We start from the raw sequence: 15821 nt of genomic DNA, 5'->3' as shown, positions 1-15821 counted from the left end.
TTTTAACAGACGAATAATAATTTTTCACTTTGCCTAATCTCCATTGCAATTATAGTGGCATGAATGAATGGGTTTTAATCTCACTGATCTATTGCTGCATCCTTTAGGATTATGTCAACCACATATCACTGCTTTGTGTATATGCATGGGAGCCTGTTTCATTTTGTTTTGTTTTATTGTGTTTGAGACAAGGTTCCTCTGTATAACCTCAGCCGTTCTGGCCTCAAATGAACAGAGATCTGCCTGGCTCTGCCTCTAAGTGTTGTGATTAAAGGTGTGCACCACCATGGCAGGCTAGGGAGCTTATTTCTTATACATCAGTTCTGTATCTGTTTTACTTTTTAAAGACTCCCTGTGTGGTCCATGCCAAAGTTTAATAAAGTTTTGTACAACTGGGGAAAACTGATGCTCTTTGAAAAGTAGGAGAATCAGAGTTAGGAGTGAGGGGGTAATGATAAATGTAAGACACATTCCTGAGATGAGAGGCCTGTCTGTGTACCCAAGGAAGACAGATTAATGGGTTTAATACTTATATTCTGTTATAAACAGGGGTATCCTCATTAGATAAAAAGAAAAGTGGAGTGTACTAAACATTGTTTCATAAGTATCTCCTGTAGCTACCTATAAGGTAGTCAAAATTTAATTTATCAGCAACATACATAGCTAAGTCATACTCACACATACACAGAACATACATGTATTTCCTAGTAGCATAAAGAAGACAGATAATATTTATTTTAATGCATTAAGATGATCATTTGTCTTCTTGATATATTAAAATTGAATAGTTTAACAAAGTTTTAAATCCCCAAACAAACAGGCAAGAACAAGTATTTAACATTTTTTAGCCATCATCAAACACTTGATATATGTATTTTTAGATCTTTGTCTGATTTTCCTTACTTTTTTACTATTAATTAATTTGTCCATACATGCTGATGAGTTACTCATGGTTAAGAATTCCTCCAAAAATCCCCTGTTTGCTTAACTTTTTATCAATCCTGCATCTAGCAGAGAACAACAGATCATTAGGGAATTCCTTAGAGAAGAGAACTGTGACATATATAAGTTGAATACAGTAGTTCTTTCTGTCCCAGCATCCTCTTTGATTCTGGAGCAAATGTCTATATTTGAACTGATAGAGTGTAGCTAAGCTTTAGACTCTCTGATATCATTACTAGTATAGACAATTCCTTTTTATTGCACAGTATTAATTCACTTGTTGTGTTTAAGACATTTTCTTTTTTAAAAACTTTTTATTAATTTATTCTTGTTACATCTCAATGGTTATCCCATCCCTTGTATCCTCCCATTCTTCCCTTCCCTCCCATTTTCCCCTTATTCCCCTCCCCTATGACTGTTCCTGAGGGGGATTTCCTCCCCCTGTATATGCTCATAGGGTATCAAGTCTCTACTTGGTAATCTGCTATCCTTCCTCTGAGTGCCTTATCTGATATAATTATATTATATCCCTTTCTGCTTCAATATTAGTTTTTCATAAAAATTTTTTCATTAGAAATCTAAGTATTCTTATCATGGTGAGCCATTAAAATTGATAAACTGAGAACTGTAATTAGTAAAGTCTTTATATTCATCAACACTGTTATAATTAATCATATGTATCAATCATGTCTGTATCAGCTTATATCATCTATCTATATGTCTCTTCATCTTTTTATTATTTCATTTTACTAATCTGTGTTTTTACTAAATTCTACTCAATATTCGTCACCTAAGTTCTCCTAGTGGTTATCATAACATGCTTTTTCCAACTTTACTTTCCTGATTCTTAATGTTATTTTTTGTGCTCTGATACACTAACCAGCCAGTTTATAACGTCTCCCAATTCTAGCCCTCCTATAGTGAATAATACAACATTATGTTTTTACTTGAAATATAGTATGTATAAATTCCTGTGAATAAATAAAGAAAAGGAAGTTAAGGAGAAGGCCCTGTCAGTAAAGTGCTTGCTATGCAACCATTGCTATCCAATCACCATTGTGGATACCCAGCACACTCAGTAATGCCTAATTTTTACAAGTTATAATAATATTTTGTATGAAGCCACCTTCTTGTTATTGATATAGCCTTTATTTGTTTGATTTTTAAAAAGTATTTCACTAGATAGATTACGCTAAGGTCAAATACACAATGCTTCTGCCTAAAGCTGTGAGCACTAACGTATGAGTGTCTATCTACTACAGCAATTAGAGACATGACTATTTAAGATCTGAGAAAATTCCAGTATATCCTCTTTTTTAGACTAATATATTCTTAAAATTGCCTTTGATAGAGCCTAATAAAAAATAAGCTAACCTTGGCATATTTTCCTAAGGCCCTATGTATTGGAATTAGTACTTTATCCTACACTCTTTATTGACTAAGGACAGGTAACTATTTCCATTCATCTTATAAAGAATGCCACATACAAAATGCTTCATGGAGTCAATGATAAAAAATCTATTTATTTTCTCATATTACATATAATATTAAATGTTACAATACATACAAAATTGTAAATAGTTTAAATATGCCCATCACAACCATATTAGTGTAATACTTAAAAATGAGCTATTTTGGTTAGGGTAAGTAGGAGACAAATAAATGTATATGTAATTAAGGTTTAAAAACTTTGAAAATGGGTACTTGTATGCAGGTATTGTATAATGTAGCACAGTAATTAGACCTTTCTTAAGCAAAAACATGTTTCTGTGCCAAAATTCTTAGAAACAATTATAGAAATAATATAAAATCTATTCTGACAATCAGTCCGGCAGCTCTTGTTTTTAAGGTATGTTACAGAATTATGATCTTGCTTCAAACAAACTAAACCAGATGAGCAATACCCTTCACATAACAGAGATAAAATTCAAGATATGCCTCCTCCCAAAAAATGACTATCTCATAGTAATAGCCAACAGTAAGAGTGCCTTAATCAAAAATAAAGGCAAAGTATTCAAAATAATGGCAGTGATTATTTTTAAATAATTTAAAGACCTCAAGATAAACTTTAAAAAATGAGTTCAAAGAGAGTTCAAATAATCTCCTGAATAAATTCAGATCACAAAGAGTTAAATGAACTATTTGAAAATAGAACTTAACAGTTGGACATAAATACTAGAGAAAAAACAACAATGCTAGAAATAAAAAATTCAATAATTCTAATTAAAATCTCAGTGGAAAGGCTACCCAAGAGAAGGTTTGTGTATAAAAGATAATATCCGAGGTAGAAAACAAAGTAGAGGAACTGCATCACTCAAATAAAATCGATGGTAATTTATTTTTTGAAGTATGAAGGGAACATGTGTTTTCAAACACCATGAAATGAATTCAGCTCTACAAACTACCAACACAGAAGGAAAACATGAAGAATTTTATGTCAAAAGGATGGAAATTGTGTTCAATTAAAAATTCACCAAAGGAATTTTCCAGAAATGAGTGAAAGTGATGCAAGTCCAGACAAGAATCCTAACAATACAAATAGAAAGACCAGAAAAGAAACACTACCAAAAAAAAAAAAAAAAAAAAAAAAAAAAAAAGGAAACGCAGCAGCAGGTATGAGAATGTCAAAGAGCTGGGGAGAACCAGCTTCCCCAGAGGGTGAATGAGACTTCTTTTTGAGGAGACACATATTCAGAGCCTCAGAGTAGAATTAGCACCTTGGTCTGACTAAGCTTGCTTTTTGTTTATTTGTTTTTTATTTTGTTTTGCTTTTGAGACAGGGTTTCTCTGTGTAGCCTTGGCTGTCTTGGCCTCACTATGTAGACCAGGCTGGCCTCAAACTCACAGCAATCCGCCTGCCTCTGCCTCTCAAGTGCTGGTATTAAAGGCACATGCCACCAGAACCTGGTTTGTTGTTGTTGTTTTGTTTGTTTTTTGTTTTTTTTTTTTGGTGGGAGCTGGACATCTGACTAAGCTTGTCTGTAAAGTGTCACCCTTATTAAGTCACTTGGCTAGCTAGGGTGCTGCAAGTCCAGGCATGTCAGGCCAATCAATGCTGCCTGAGTAGAAAGGAGTAAAGAGTTAATGTGTGTTCTTGGTGGAATCAGAAATGGCATATGCCAGAGTCAGAGCTCCGTACAGCCTCACCTGATGAACACCCACATGGTGAGTAAATGTATTGAGCAGCAAGAGTTAATTCACTATTGGGGTGAGGAATGGCATTAGGCTTCCTACATATGTGCCTTTCACTTAGATTGCCGTGCTCAATGCCTAGAAGGGAAACAGGCTCCTCTGCCATCTGCTCTCATTTGAGGAACAGTGTTTTGCTATAGTCAAGTCAATACGCCAAGTGAACAAGGATTGTGACCACTGAAGCAGTGAGGAAAAATCAGCCCTCCATGCAAGTTGATTTTCTCTAGGCTGCATGTAGTTACAACGATGTCACACTAACAAACCCCTCCTTCCATCCTAGTGCCTAGTGTCGCTTCCACACATTGTGTGGAGTGGCCTTGTTAAGGGCACATATAAATGAATTCAGGGAAGTATCTCTGTTTTTGAGCAAGGTTGGGGCGCATCCTATGTTCATGGCTTTGTTCCCATATCCACCATTCCTGGACGGCCTTTACCCACTCCACCTGCCAATTTATTTCTTCTGGAGTCTCTTGTAAGTCCTCTGCCCTTGCTACCCAAATGTAGTATCTTTCAGTGCCCTGTTCCACTGATCGGTTTCTTCATGCACTATTGACTTTTCTCATGAGCCTGTATCTTCCTAAAAGAATGGAAACTGTGCCCTGGGATCTAATGGACCATAGAAGTTCTTAAGTGAAGGCAGCCTAGAATACAATCCAGTAGGATTAAGTTTATTCCTCACAGTCAATTTCCAGGATGCAATTCCCAGACCAATAATACAATATCACAATTACTTTCGATACCTTCAGTGTGAGACAAGGATAGTCTTGATTTAGTCCCCAGTGAGTCAGAGGAGGTAAACTCCTACTGCCCACGTCATTTTGCTGTTCACACCTATGCAGCCTGTTAAACCTTTGGCATTTGCACCTACTCCTTCTGAAGAATATCAAAAGGACTGGGAGGATGTAGTTGTAGAGAATGGTGGTCCCCATGGCAACTGAGAACTAAAAATTATGAGGATGTAAGCAGATGGGATGATAATAGGTGGCAAGGTAGGAAATCTAGATTGCAGAGCCTGTGACCTAGGAAGGACTGAGTTGCCTTTGGCGGAAGTAGCCTGCCCCAAAGCAACACCCCAGATGTGAAAAACATGTTTTTCTGGATTCCCTTCCTGCTCTACCCCAGCAGCTTCCTCCCTATCTTGCAAATTCCTGCAGCTCCAGGAAAGGTAAACTGCTTCTGACAGCAGTGGGCTGTAGTAAACACCCGGAGAGAGTTGAGGAAGACAGGTCCACAGAGATTCAAACCCCAGTTCAATAATCTGGAATGTCGTGTCTGTTGGCCATCAACCATGTCTTGACCATAGAATAGAATACCCACCCTCTCACTTTGGTTTTTCTGCATACTGTGTAGACGTCCCAATATAATCAGTTAGGAACCCAGTCCTTTATGTAGAAAATGGGCCAGCCTTGAACACCTTTCCAGTTCCCTGACCCACACATGAACACAATGGAAGATTCTTACTATCACTTAATCTCTTTAGTTGATTACTTCTCTTGGATGGCATGGTTTGCAGTGAAGACACTAGTAATTTCCAGTTCCTAGTCAGGCTTTTGGGCTCCCATCTTTCATCCGCCCACTCTACTTCAAATTAAGATTGAGACTGACCTGAAGAATTTCAGGGCTTACTAAGGGCAAGATTCAAAACCTTCTGTGTACTTTGGTTCCCCAGTACCAAACTTCCCCAGATCATTAAATAATAAGGATACAGCAGGCAATGCAGTGAGTCTGGCCTTCATATTTAGATGTACACCAGTAGGCTTTGATTTATTTAAAAGTTACTTTATCTGAGGTTCTTTAATGCCTCTACCTCTCTTCCAACCCACTGACTCTAGATTGGAGAGAAAGAAGGTTATTAAACACAGGGTATGTAGACCTTCTTAGACTCAGTTCCTTAGAGTGATTACACTTTTTGTCCTTGGGATTACAGCAGTCCAGTCAAAAAACAAACAGCAGGAACAAGCTCAGGCCTTCTCTCAAATGTTATTCTCCGGGACAATCTCAAAGCAAAATAAAGCAAAGCAATGCTAAGCTATGAAAAGTAATCTCTCTCTGTTTGGGTGCTCCTATTTATACCTTCCCAGAGTCATATACAACTGATGGGACAATATTGAACTTTTGTTGAATCAGGGTTCCATCTTCCCAGACTGTGCCTGGTGTTCTGCCCTCCATCCTCCTCAGAACACAGCATGACTGAGATACTCTTTCCTGCTGTGCCTTATTTTTATTCCATCCTTCTTCACAAGTAGCTGGCTGACTTTATGTATCCATGGTGGAAAGGAAATCATGCACTCAGTGATGACAATAAAAAGGGGTCTCAACATAAACATTCTGAACATGGTCAGCTTCAGTCATGGATGTCCTGTTTATTATAGTTAACTAATGAGGGTAGTAGACAGGAAGATGAAATGAGACTTTGTGTAAGTGTCAGGACAGCCAGTATTCTCACCAATGCTACTTGGGGAAGACAGAAACCTGTCAGAGACATACAAACTGACAAATTTCCAGTGGCTGGTTAGAGTCAGAGATAGAGGTTGTTGATGTGTGTGCATCACACACATTTAGAGCATCACAAGGTCAGTGAGAGGTGCTCTACAGTTATATCACTGCTCTAAATTTAAACATAAAAATTTGGACCATAGATCTAAGATGGCGGCAAGCAGCATGGACCATGTTTAGAAGCTCCAGTAAATGATTCAGGGAATTGCACAGAATTCTGAACCAAGAACACCAAGCCTCCACCCCACTACAGCGGGAGTACTCCACAGTTTGAAAGGACCAAAATACAGAAAATGTGTGTACCCCTGCACACGGGAGGAGCATGGAATCTCTTGGACCAGAGCGGCAGTGGCGGTGGCTAAGGTTTGCAGCTGGGAACCCTCTGGCTGGTGAGGTAATGAACAATTTTCTTGATCAATTCCACTTGCCAAAATTGAGTGAAGGAGAGATAAACAAGCTAAATAGTCCCATTTCCCCTATAGAAATAGAAGCAACCATTGATAGTCTCCAAACCAAAAAAAGCCCATGGCCAGATGGTTTCACTCCAGAATTCTACCTGACTTTCAAGAATGTGCTAATACCAATACTCTACAAACTACTTCAGAAGATAGAAATGGATGGAACAATACAAATTCATTCTATGAGGCCGTAGTCACATTGATACTTAATCCTCACAAAGACCCAACAAAGAAAGAAAATTTCAGACCAATTTCGCTTATGAACATTGATGCAAAAATACTCAATATAATACTTGCAAAACGAATACAAGGACACATCAAAGATATCATTCACCATACCAGGTAGGCTTGATTCCAGGCATGCAGGGATGGTTTAATATATGGAAATCTATCAATGCAATCTACCATTTAAACAAACTAAAAATAAAAACCACATGATCATCTCCTTAGATGAAGAGAAAGCATTTGATAAAAGCCAACACCCGTTCATGTTTAAAGTTTTGGAGAGATTAGAGATACAAGGCACATACCTCATCATAATAAAGGCTATATACAGCAAGCCAATAGCCAAAATCAAAGTAAATGGTGAGATACTTAAGGAAATTTCTCTAAAACCGGGAGCAAGGCAAGGCTGTCCACTCTCTCCATATCTCTTCAATATAGTACTCAAAGTTCTAGCCAGAGCAATAAGACAACAAAAGGAGATCAAGGGTATCCAAATGGGAAAGGAGGAAGTCAAATCATCCCTATTTGCAGATGATATGATAGTGCACATAAGTGACCCCCAAAATTCCACCAGAGAATTACTACAGCTGATAAACACCTTCAGCAAATTGGCTGGATACAAAATTAACTCAAAAAAGTCAGTAGTCTTCCTATATACAAATGGCAAGCATACAGAGGAAGAAATTAGGAAAACTACACTCTTCATGTTAGCCACAAGCAATATAAAATATTTAGGAGGTACTCTAACCAAGCAAGTGAAGGACCTGTTTGAAAAAAAATTCAAAACTCTGAAGAAAGAGAATGAAGATTACATGAGAAGATGGAATGATCTTTCTTGCTCATGGATTAGGAGAATTAACATAGTATAAATGGCCATCTTACCAAAAGCAATTTACAGATTCAATGCAATCCCTATCAAAATACCTACACAATCTTTAAAGACATTGAAAGCTCAATTCTCAATTTCATATGGAAAAACAAAAAATCCCGAATAGCTAAAACAATCTTATACAATAAAATATCCTCCAGAGGAATCTGCATATCTGATCTGAAGCTATACTATAAAGCAACAGTAATTAAAGCAGCATGGTACTGGCACAGCAATGTGGAGAGCCACAGATAGCAGCAGCCCCTGCTGCTTCCCCGGCGCAATGCGCCCCTTTTTATGCATGTGCAGTGAGTAAACCTTATGTACATGCGCAGTGAGCAAGCCCCCTTATGCGCATGCCTGAAGGCATGGCGTGAGGTGGCGTGATCTAAACAAGGCATAGCGTGAGGTGGCATGATCCGAACGCACCAACCAGGAGCGACAACGTGGCAGTCTCTGATAGGACCAGACACACTATAAAGGTTCTGTGGGAGCTGTTCCCGGGGTCAATCCGGTAGTCAAGGATCCTGACTAAAACTGCGGCAAGAAGAGTTCCCGGTGTTGGTGTCTTTCCTGCTGGACGGGGGTGGCATTGACACAGCAATAGGCTGGTTGATCGGTGGAATCGAATCAAAGACCCAGATATGAATCAACACACATTTGCTCACTAGATTTTTGACAAAGAAGCCAAATCTATTCAATGGAAAAAAGATAGCATCTTCAACAAATGGTGCTGGTCTAACTGGATGTCTACATATCAAAAAATGCAATTGGACCCATATTTGTCACCATGCACAAAACTCAAATCCAAGTGGATCAAAGACCTCAACATAAAACCAGAGACACTAAGTCAGAAGAAAAAGTGGGGAAGAACCGGGAACACATTGGCACAGGAGACAACTTCCTAAACAGAACACCAACATCCCAGGCCTTATTGTCAACAATTAATAAATGAAACCTCATGAGGCTGAGAAGCTTCTGTAAGGCAGGAGACACTGTCAACAGAACGAAGTGACAGCCTACAGACTGGGAAGAGTCTTCACCAACCCTACATCTGACAAAGGTCTAATTTCCAAAATATATAAAGAACTCAAGAAATAAAACATCACCAAACCAAATAACCCAATTGAGAAATGGGGATCAGAACTATACAGAGAATTCTCAACAGAAGAATATCGAATGGCTGAGAAAACTTAAAGAAATGCTCAGCATCCTTAGTCACCAGAGAAATGGAAATCAAAATGACTCTGAGATTCCATCTTATACTCATCAGAATGGCTAAGATTTAATCCCAGCACTCGGGAGGCAGAGGCAGGCGGATTGCTGTGAGTTCGAGGCCAGCCTGGTCTACAAAGCGAGGTCAGGACAGCCAAGGCTACACAGAGAAACCCTGTCTCAAAAAAACAAACAACAACAAAAAAATCAAGTGACCTCACATGCTGGTGAGGATGTGGAGAGAGAGGAACACTCCTTCATTGCTGGTGGGAATGCAAACTAGTACAGCCTCTTTGGAAATCTATCTGTCGCTATATCAGAAACCTGGGAATAGGGCTTCCTCAAGACTCAGCTATTCCACTCCTTGGAAAATACCCAGAAGATGTTCCAGCACACAACAAGAACAATTGCTCAACCCTGTTCATAGCAGCCTTATTCATAATAGCCAGAACAGGGAAACAGCCTAAGTGTCCCTCAGTAGAAGAATGGATAAAGAAACTGTGGTATATTTACATTATGGAATACTACTTAGCTATTAAAAACAAGGAATTCCTGAAATTTGTGGAGAAATGGATTGAACTGGAAATGATCATAATGAGTGAGTTAACCCAGAAGCAGAAACAGTCAAATGGTATATACTCACTTATATCTGGACACTAGCACAAGGGGCATGTCCCATGAAAGTCTTCATTTACCAGGAAAGTGGGACAGAGGGGAGGACATCCTATTGGGTCTCTAGGTGAGAGAAGCATTGGAGAACTGGGAAATAGAAGGATACAGAGGGTCCTAGAAACCTATAAGATGGACATTATGATGGGCAGATCTGGACCCACGGGTCCTGCCCAAACTATGACACCAGCCAAGGACAATATGTGCAGTAAACTTCAACCCCCTACCCAGATCTAGCCAATGGACAGGACATTCTCCAAGGTTGAGTGGAGAGTGGGGTCTGACTTTCACACAAACCCTGGTGCCCAATATTTGACCACGTCCCCTGGATGGGGAGGTCTGATGGCACTCAGAGGAAGGATATCAGACTACCAAGAAGAGACTTGATACCCTATGAGCATATACAGGGGGAGGATGTCCCCCTTATTCACAATCATAGGGGAGGGGAGTAAGGGGAAAATGGGAAGGAGAGAGGAATGGGAGGATACAAGGGATGTGATAACAATTGAGATGTAATAAGAATAAATTAATAAAATATATTAAAAAAGCAAAACCAAAAAGACTTGGACCATTAATTACATAATATGAGCTCAGTCTGTAAAATGCAAACTCCAGTAGAACTTAAAAGCCAAAGTGACATTCTATGGAAAGTCCTTATATATTCAATTAGATGCAGTTAATATACCTCTGTCCATAACTCAGCAAGTTACAAAGATTCTCCACTCTATCATTGTAAACATGTTTTCTGTTTTGCTTATTATTATTAAAGTTGTCAAGGGTCCATGGAGCTGATATTATGTGGAATGTCCACCATTTCACATATGTTTGAATGCTTGGCTCCCAGTAGGCTGTACTGTAGGAGTGTAAACCCAGGTGATAGGACTTAGCAGGAAATTTGTATGCTTGGAGGAATGGGGCATTCTGATGGCATGTAACCAACTGCATCACACTGCTGATGTCATCCCATGAGTTGCTAGCATTATGTTGTCATATACCTCGTAAATTTGAAGTTAAATAAACTCTTCCTCTCATAAGTAATTCCCTTTCAGGAACTGAACACAGGCTTGATAGAAATTAGTATGATTGTAGAGGATAGAACATGAGAGAAAACAATAACAGCAAAACAACAGTCAGGGTTTTTCTCAGTCTTGATTGGTCCACTGAATGTGACATCACAAGGATTTATTGTAAGGTAAGCTAGATACCAGTCAATAAATGCACTGCTTAGAGCTCACTTTATTTTTTATACTGAAGAGAAACTGTGGATTGGTGGGTGAGCAGTTGAATTTAGTTGTTTCTGATAGATTAAGACTCTCCTAACTTACTGTTCCTCAACACAATAAGTTTCCTTCAGGTTTTCAGTTTTGATTTTTGGTTTTTGGCATTTATTTATTATTTTTTTATATAATATTAGTTTTTATAATTTGACTATAATTTATATTCCTTCCTTGACAGAAATTTCCCATCTTTTTGAAACTTTTTTTTTGTCATTAATGTCTTAGGATGTTGAGTGTTGATCTGCTGCACTCTGTAATCAGATACTGATTTCTGTGCCCTGAGATCTGGTTGCAGTCCAGACCTGGGCATTGCCATGATGTTTGATCAATGTTGTGTAAACTTGGCTCCCCAGTTATGTCTGATTGATTAATAAAGAGGTTGAACAGCCAATTACTAGGCAGATAATGGCAGGGAGGCAAGAGTTCCACTCCCAATCTTGATGTCTCAGTTAAGGACCATGGGGTAGAGAAATGGCATGGCCATGAGAACTGACCTGATAGAGCAGAAGCAGCCCAGTCAGGACCAATATGTTAAGTATTTCAGGAGTGTGGCTTGGAAGTAGCCAGCTAGCGGAGAGTGTTAGAATATACGAATATCTCCCCAGTTTAGTGCTTTAATGATTGTTGAATAAATCTAATAAGTCTCTGTGTCATTAAATGAGAGCAGGAATATGTGAAGAGAAGACATTCCCCACAAACATACTTGATTTTACACTAGTTCTTCTTTATTTTAAACTTTGTTGGTGCACAATGAGGACTCTGATCATGACTTTGCTCACATGCTATAATGCACTTTGGTCACATTCACCTGTTTTGTTTTCTTACGTCTGCACATATTGTATGTGAAAATTCATCCCCCTGTCTGATTATGATCTGTGGAAAACATAAAATATAATTGTTTGTGGAACTGGCATGCTTGTTGTAAAACTTTCTCTAGTTCCATGTACTTTGCTGCAACAGCATTTTATTTTAATAACTGCTTTCTTTGTTCCATGATGTGTGCGTGCTATGCTCTTTGTCAATGTGTACATGTGGAAGGATACTTTGGTTCCTAGTGAAGGCATCTTGATCATGAAATATGATCATTTTAATATGTCAGTGAATATGAAGTAAAGCATCTAGTACCATAAAAGGATTTTCTCATCTTGTTAGTCAAGGACATTGCTAAATATTTGGTTCCTTTTATGGTTAGTTTGAGAATTAGTGAAATCCTTATAGTATGAAAATAGATTGAAAGATTCCTTTTCCTCAATTTTATGGACTTCAGAAATACATATGGTTTATTTATATTATTCTTTCAGTTACAGAATTGAGCATTATGCACACGTCTGATTACAAATATTCCTTAATCCCCCGGCTCTTTCAGATTCTCTTCACTAGTTTTATTTCCTGGATATTTAGGTTTTACAGTTATTTCTGTCTCTTCTTGCTCCATGTGTTTGGGCTTTAGTTGGGGAGGGAAGGAAAAGAGGAAGGTTACAGAGGTTCTAAGTCTGGTCATCTATTCAGGCAAAAGCCCTTTAGTAATATGGCCATTCAGTGTGAGTCTGAAGCAGACAGTTTCATTCCTATCAGACAAAGAGTCCTCCACGGACTGCTAGGTTTCTGAGGAAAGGGAGGTCCTGCCTGACCAAAATGAAGCCTTGCTTAATATGAGATCTATTCTATTTGAAAGAAGCATGGTATCTGGTATTAATGCTAGTTGTGGGGCTCATTCATTCTCTGGAGGTATAGGAGAGACCTAGAGTAACTGTGTGACAGCAGCGAATCTGTCTTGACAACGAGGACTATCCAAAGGAAGCCAGAAGCTACAAAAACAGCAATGCAATCAGGAAAAGATAAAGAATGTGCGTGGTCATTTTTAAGTATAGTGAACATAATCCAGGAAAGAATTAAATAATTTGATGTTCATGGAAATTATTCAAATGTAGTCTTGACGAAGGAGAATTAGGAGGCAGATGGAATATCTCAAGCTATACAATATGAGTAAGATTTTAATATTTACAGTTGTAATCCTGAAAGTAGAGAGAGAAAAAACACAATAGGGAAACTGAGGGAAACAGTGGATAAGAATTTTAATAAATTAATGGACTCTGTAGTACTCTCTGATAGTTGTACTAGCCTGTTTTGTTCGTGAGGCATATATGAATTTTAATTATCATATTAAAGCTGTCTACTGGGGAATAACTACTTGTGGGGTTTATAGTAAGTGACAGAAAGTGAACCACAAACCTTGGTGCTTCAACAAGGCTTTCTCACTGCAAAGGAATAAATACATGTGGGGTTTATAGTAAGTGAGAGAAGGTGAGCCGCATACTCTAGAGCTCTTCCTGCAACAAGGCTTCCTTACTGCTGGATAGCATTTGTACTGCCAGAATATGCAATACTTGATGATAAAAGGCATGACTGCTCTTAAATCCTGTAATCTTATAATATAATGGGCCAAGCTACCAGGGATATTGCACATTTGGGGTACCATTAACACTTAAGAACACTATTGTTCTTAAGGTAACACACTGCTTCCTGACTGGATTTCAGATTTTCTATAGAAGAGGAAGTACATTCTTGGTAAATTAAACAGGGTCAGAAATCACTGGAGCACAGATATAGTCCATCGATGGAAACTAACTGTTGTTAGGCTAAATTGACTTGCTGGGTAGCCTTTTAAATTTTTTTTTTCATACTTAAGACAAATGCTACTCTCAGCCCTACACGGAGATCCACTCTTGGGACTGTAGTAAATACAGAGGCTCATAGGTATGAAAGGTACTCAGGGAGAATAAGACAGTGCTAATTGTTCAGCTCTAAACAAGCCATTTACAGCACGACTCAGAAAACATTGCAAAATATAGGGTTGAAAGAATATAAGAGTTTGTGGATAGGGAGAAGGGCTGTTATATCTTCTGAGAAAAGCAAGGCTCTTCTGATCACAGATTCACAGTATCTGTGGATGCTTACACTGGGTATACTTAAGAATGGGGCATCAACGGCCAGAAATGGATGGGACAGCAGTTCAGGATGCCCTATCCTTCATTGTAGAGCTAATTTCTATTGATAGATTCAAGGACAGCAGAACTCATAGCCGTTAGCAGTGTACCCACAAGGACTCACCCACGCTCCATTGGACAGTATCAATTTAATGTTTACTCAGATGGACCTGCTTAACCTAAATAGGTAGCACAGCAAAACCAAGAGTTGTGAAGGTGGCAAAGGAACTGAGGACATTAAGATGGGGATGATAGGGAGCACAAAGACATAAAATATGTTGGATGGGGAGGATAATCATAGTATTATATACACATGTGACATTGTCAAAAATCAACATAAAAGGGTACAGTTTCTAAGGGAAATTTTCTTTAGGAAAAGTTTTAAAAATTGTAATAAAATAAGAACTGCATAAGTACTTAGTGTAATAAAAAAACTAAAAGTAAAATTAATTGCATTTATTGTAAATACGATTAACAAAAATCAACAGTAAATGGTACTAGCTACTTAGGACATTGAGTTAATAATTAATAAATCATTTAATTAATAGCTATTTCATTAATATTCTAATTATTTGGACTTTATGGGAATGTTATATGACCCCTTTTTATTTTAAAAGTTTCCATAGAACTATTATCATTGCTTTCTTAGTCTATAAAAATAGTGTGACTGGACAGAAGTTTTAAAAATTCATTTGAGTAGTCTTACAGCTTTGGGCAAATGACAAGTATCAATAAATATTTGATGATTAAAAATAATGATGATAATGATAGTTCATTTTAAATCTTGCCTTTCTTCATCTTTCATACCACATTTGGAAATCCTAGGTATCAAGTCACTTTTAAATGAGAGCTTCTCTCTCTCTCAGAATTTGTTACCACATGATCCTGGTCTGGTGTTAGAAAAAAAAAAAACACATCATTCTTTGAAAAAGTCATGAAAATAATTAGCATATCACCATAGAAATTTTTACAAGAAATAAACAATTTTCTCAAATTAGTACACACAAACAGTATTCTGGACCACACATCTTGTTTATTGATTTCAGCATTAACACAAATCAATAAAGGCATGTGAAATGAACTATATAACCAGGCAACTACTTGCAGAGCTTTGGGAAAAAATTGTCTAAGTTCTTTACTCTTCTGTAGTTTATGCTCTAAAATCAGCCAGATGAAGGCTGATTAAAAATGAAGTCATATTCCCATCCTGTTGAATAAATACTTTGTATCTTGGGTTTACAATAATTAGCATGTTAATATTTTCAGAACTTGTGAATATCAGACATTCAGGTATATACACGAATTTGCAAATTACTGAGTCTTATTAACACTAGCAAATTCATTGGAATCTCTTTTTAATACATAGAATTGCTGAAGTATTCTTTAGTTAACAGACTTTGGCACGATTTCACTTGTTTGTTGGCCAGTTATTCTGGATGAATAAATTCAACAACTTTTAGTACCTAGTTAATGGTTCAGTACAGAGAACAAC

General features: G+C 37.8%; 1 long non-coding RNA gene across 1 annotated transcript in view; it reads left to right on the top strand.

The window, feature by feature from the left end:
* Positions 1-11167: 11167 nt before the first annotated feature.
* Positions 11168-15821, top strand: part of LOC311581100 — a 66641-nt gene continuing 61987 nt past the window's right edge. Inside the window, exon 1 of the long non-coding RNA XR_014773654.1 lies at positions 11168-11257. This is a non-coding gene — a long non-coding RNA (uncharacterized lncRNA). The remainder of the gene's footprint in view (positions 11258-15821) is intronic.

Source organism: Acomys minous (genome assembly GCF_964271855.1).
Source record: "Acomys minous genome assembly, chromosome: 13".
NCBI lineage: Eukaryota > Metazoa > Chordata > Mammalia > Rodentia > Muridae > Acomys > Acomys minous.
Note: the sequence above shows the minus strand (reverse complement) of the source record. Positions and strands in the feature narration are given on the sequence as shown.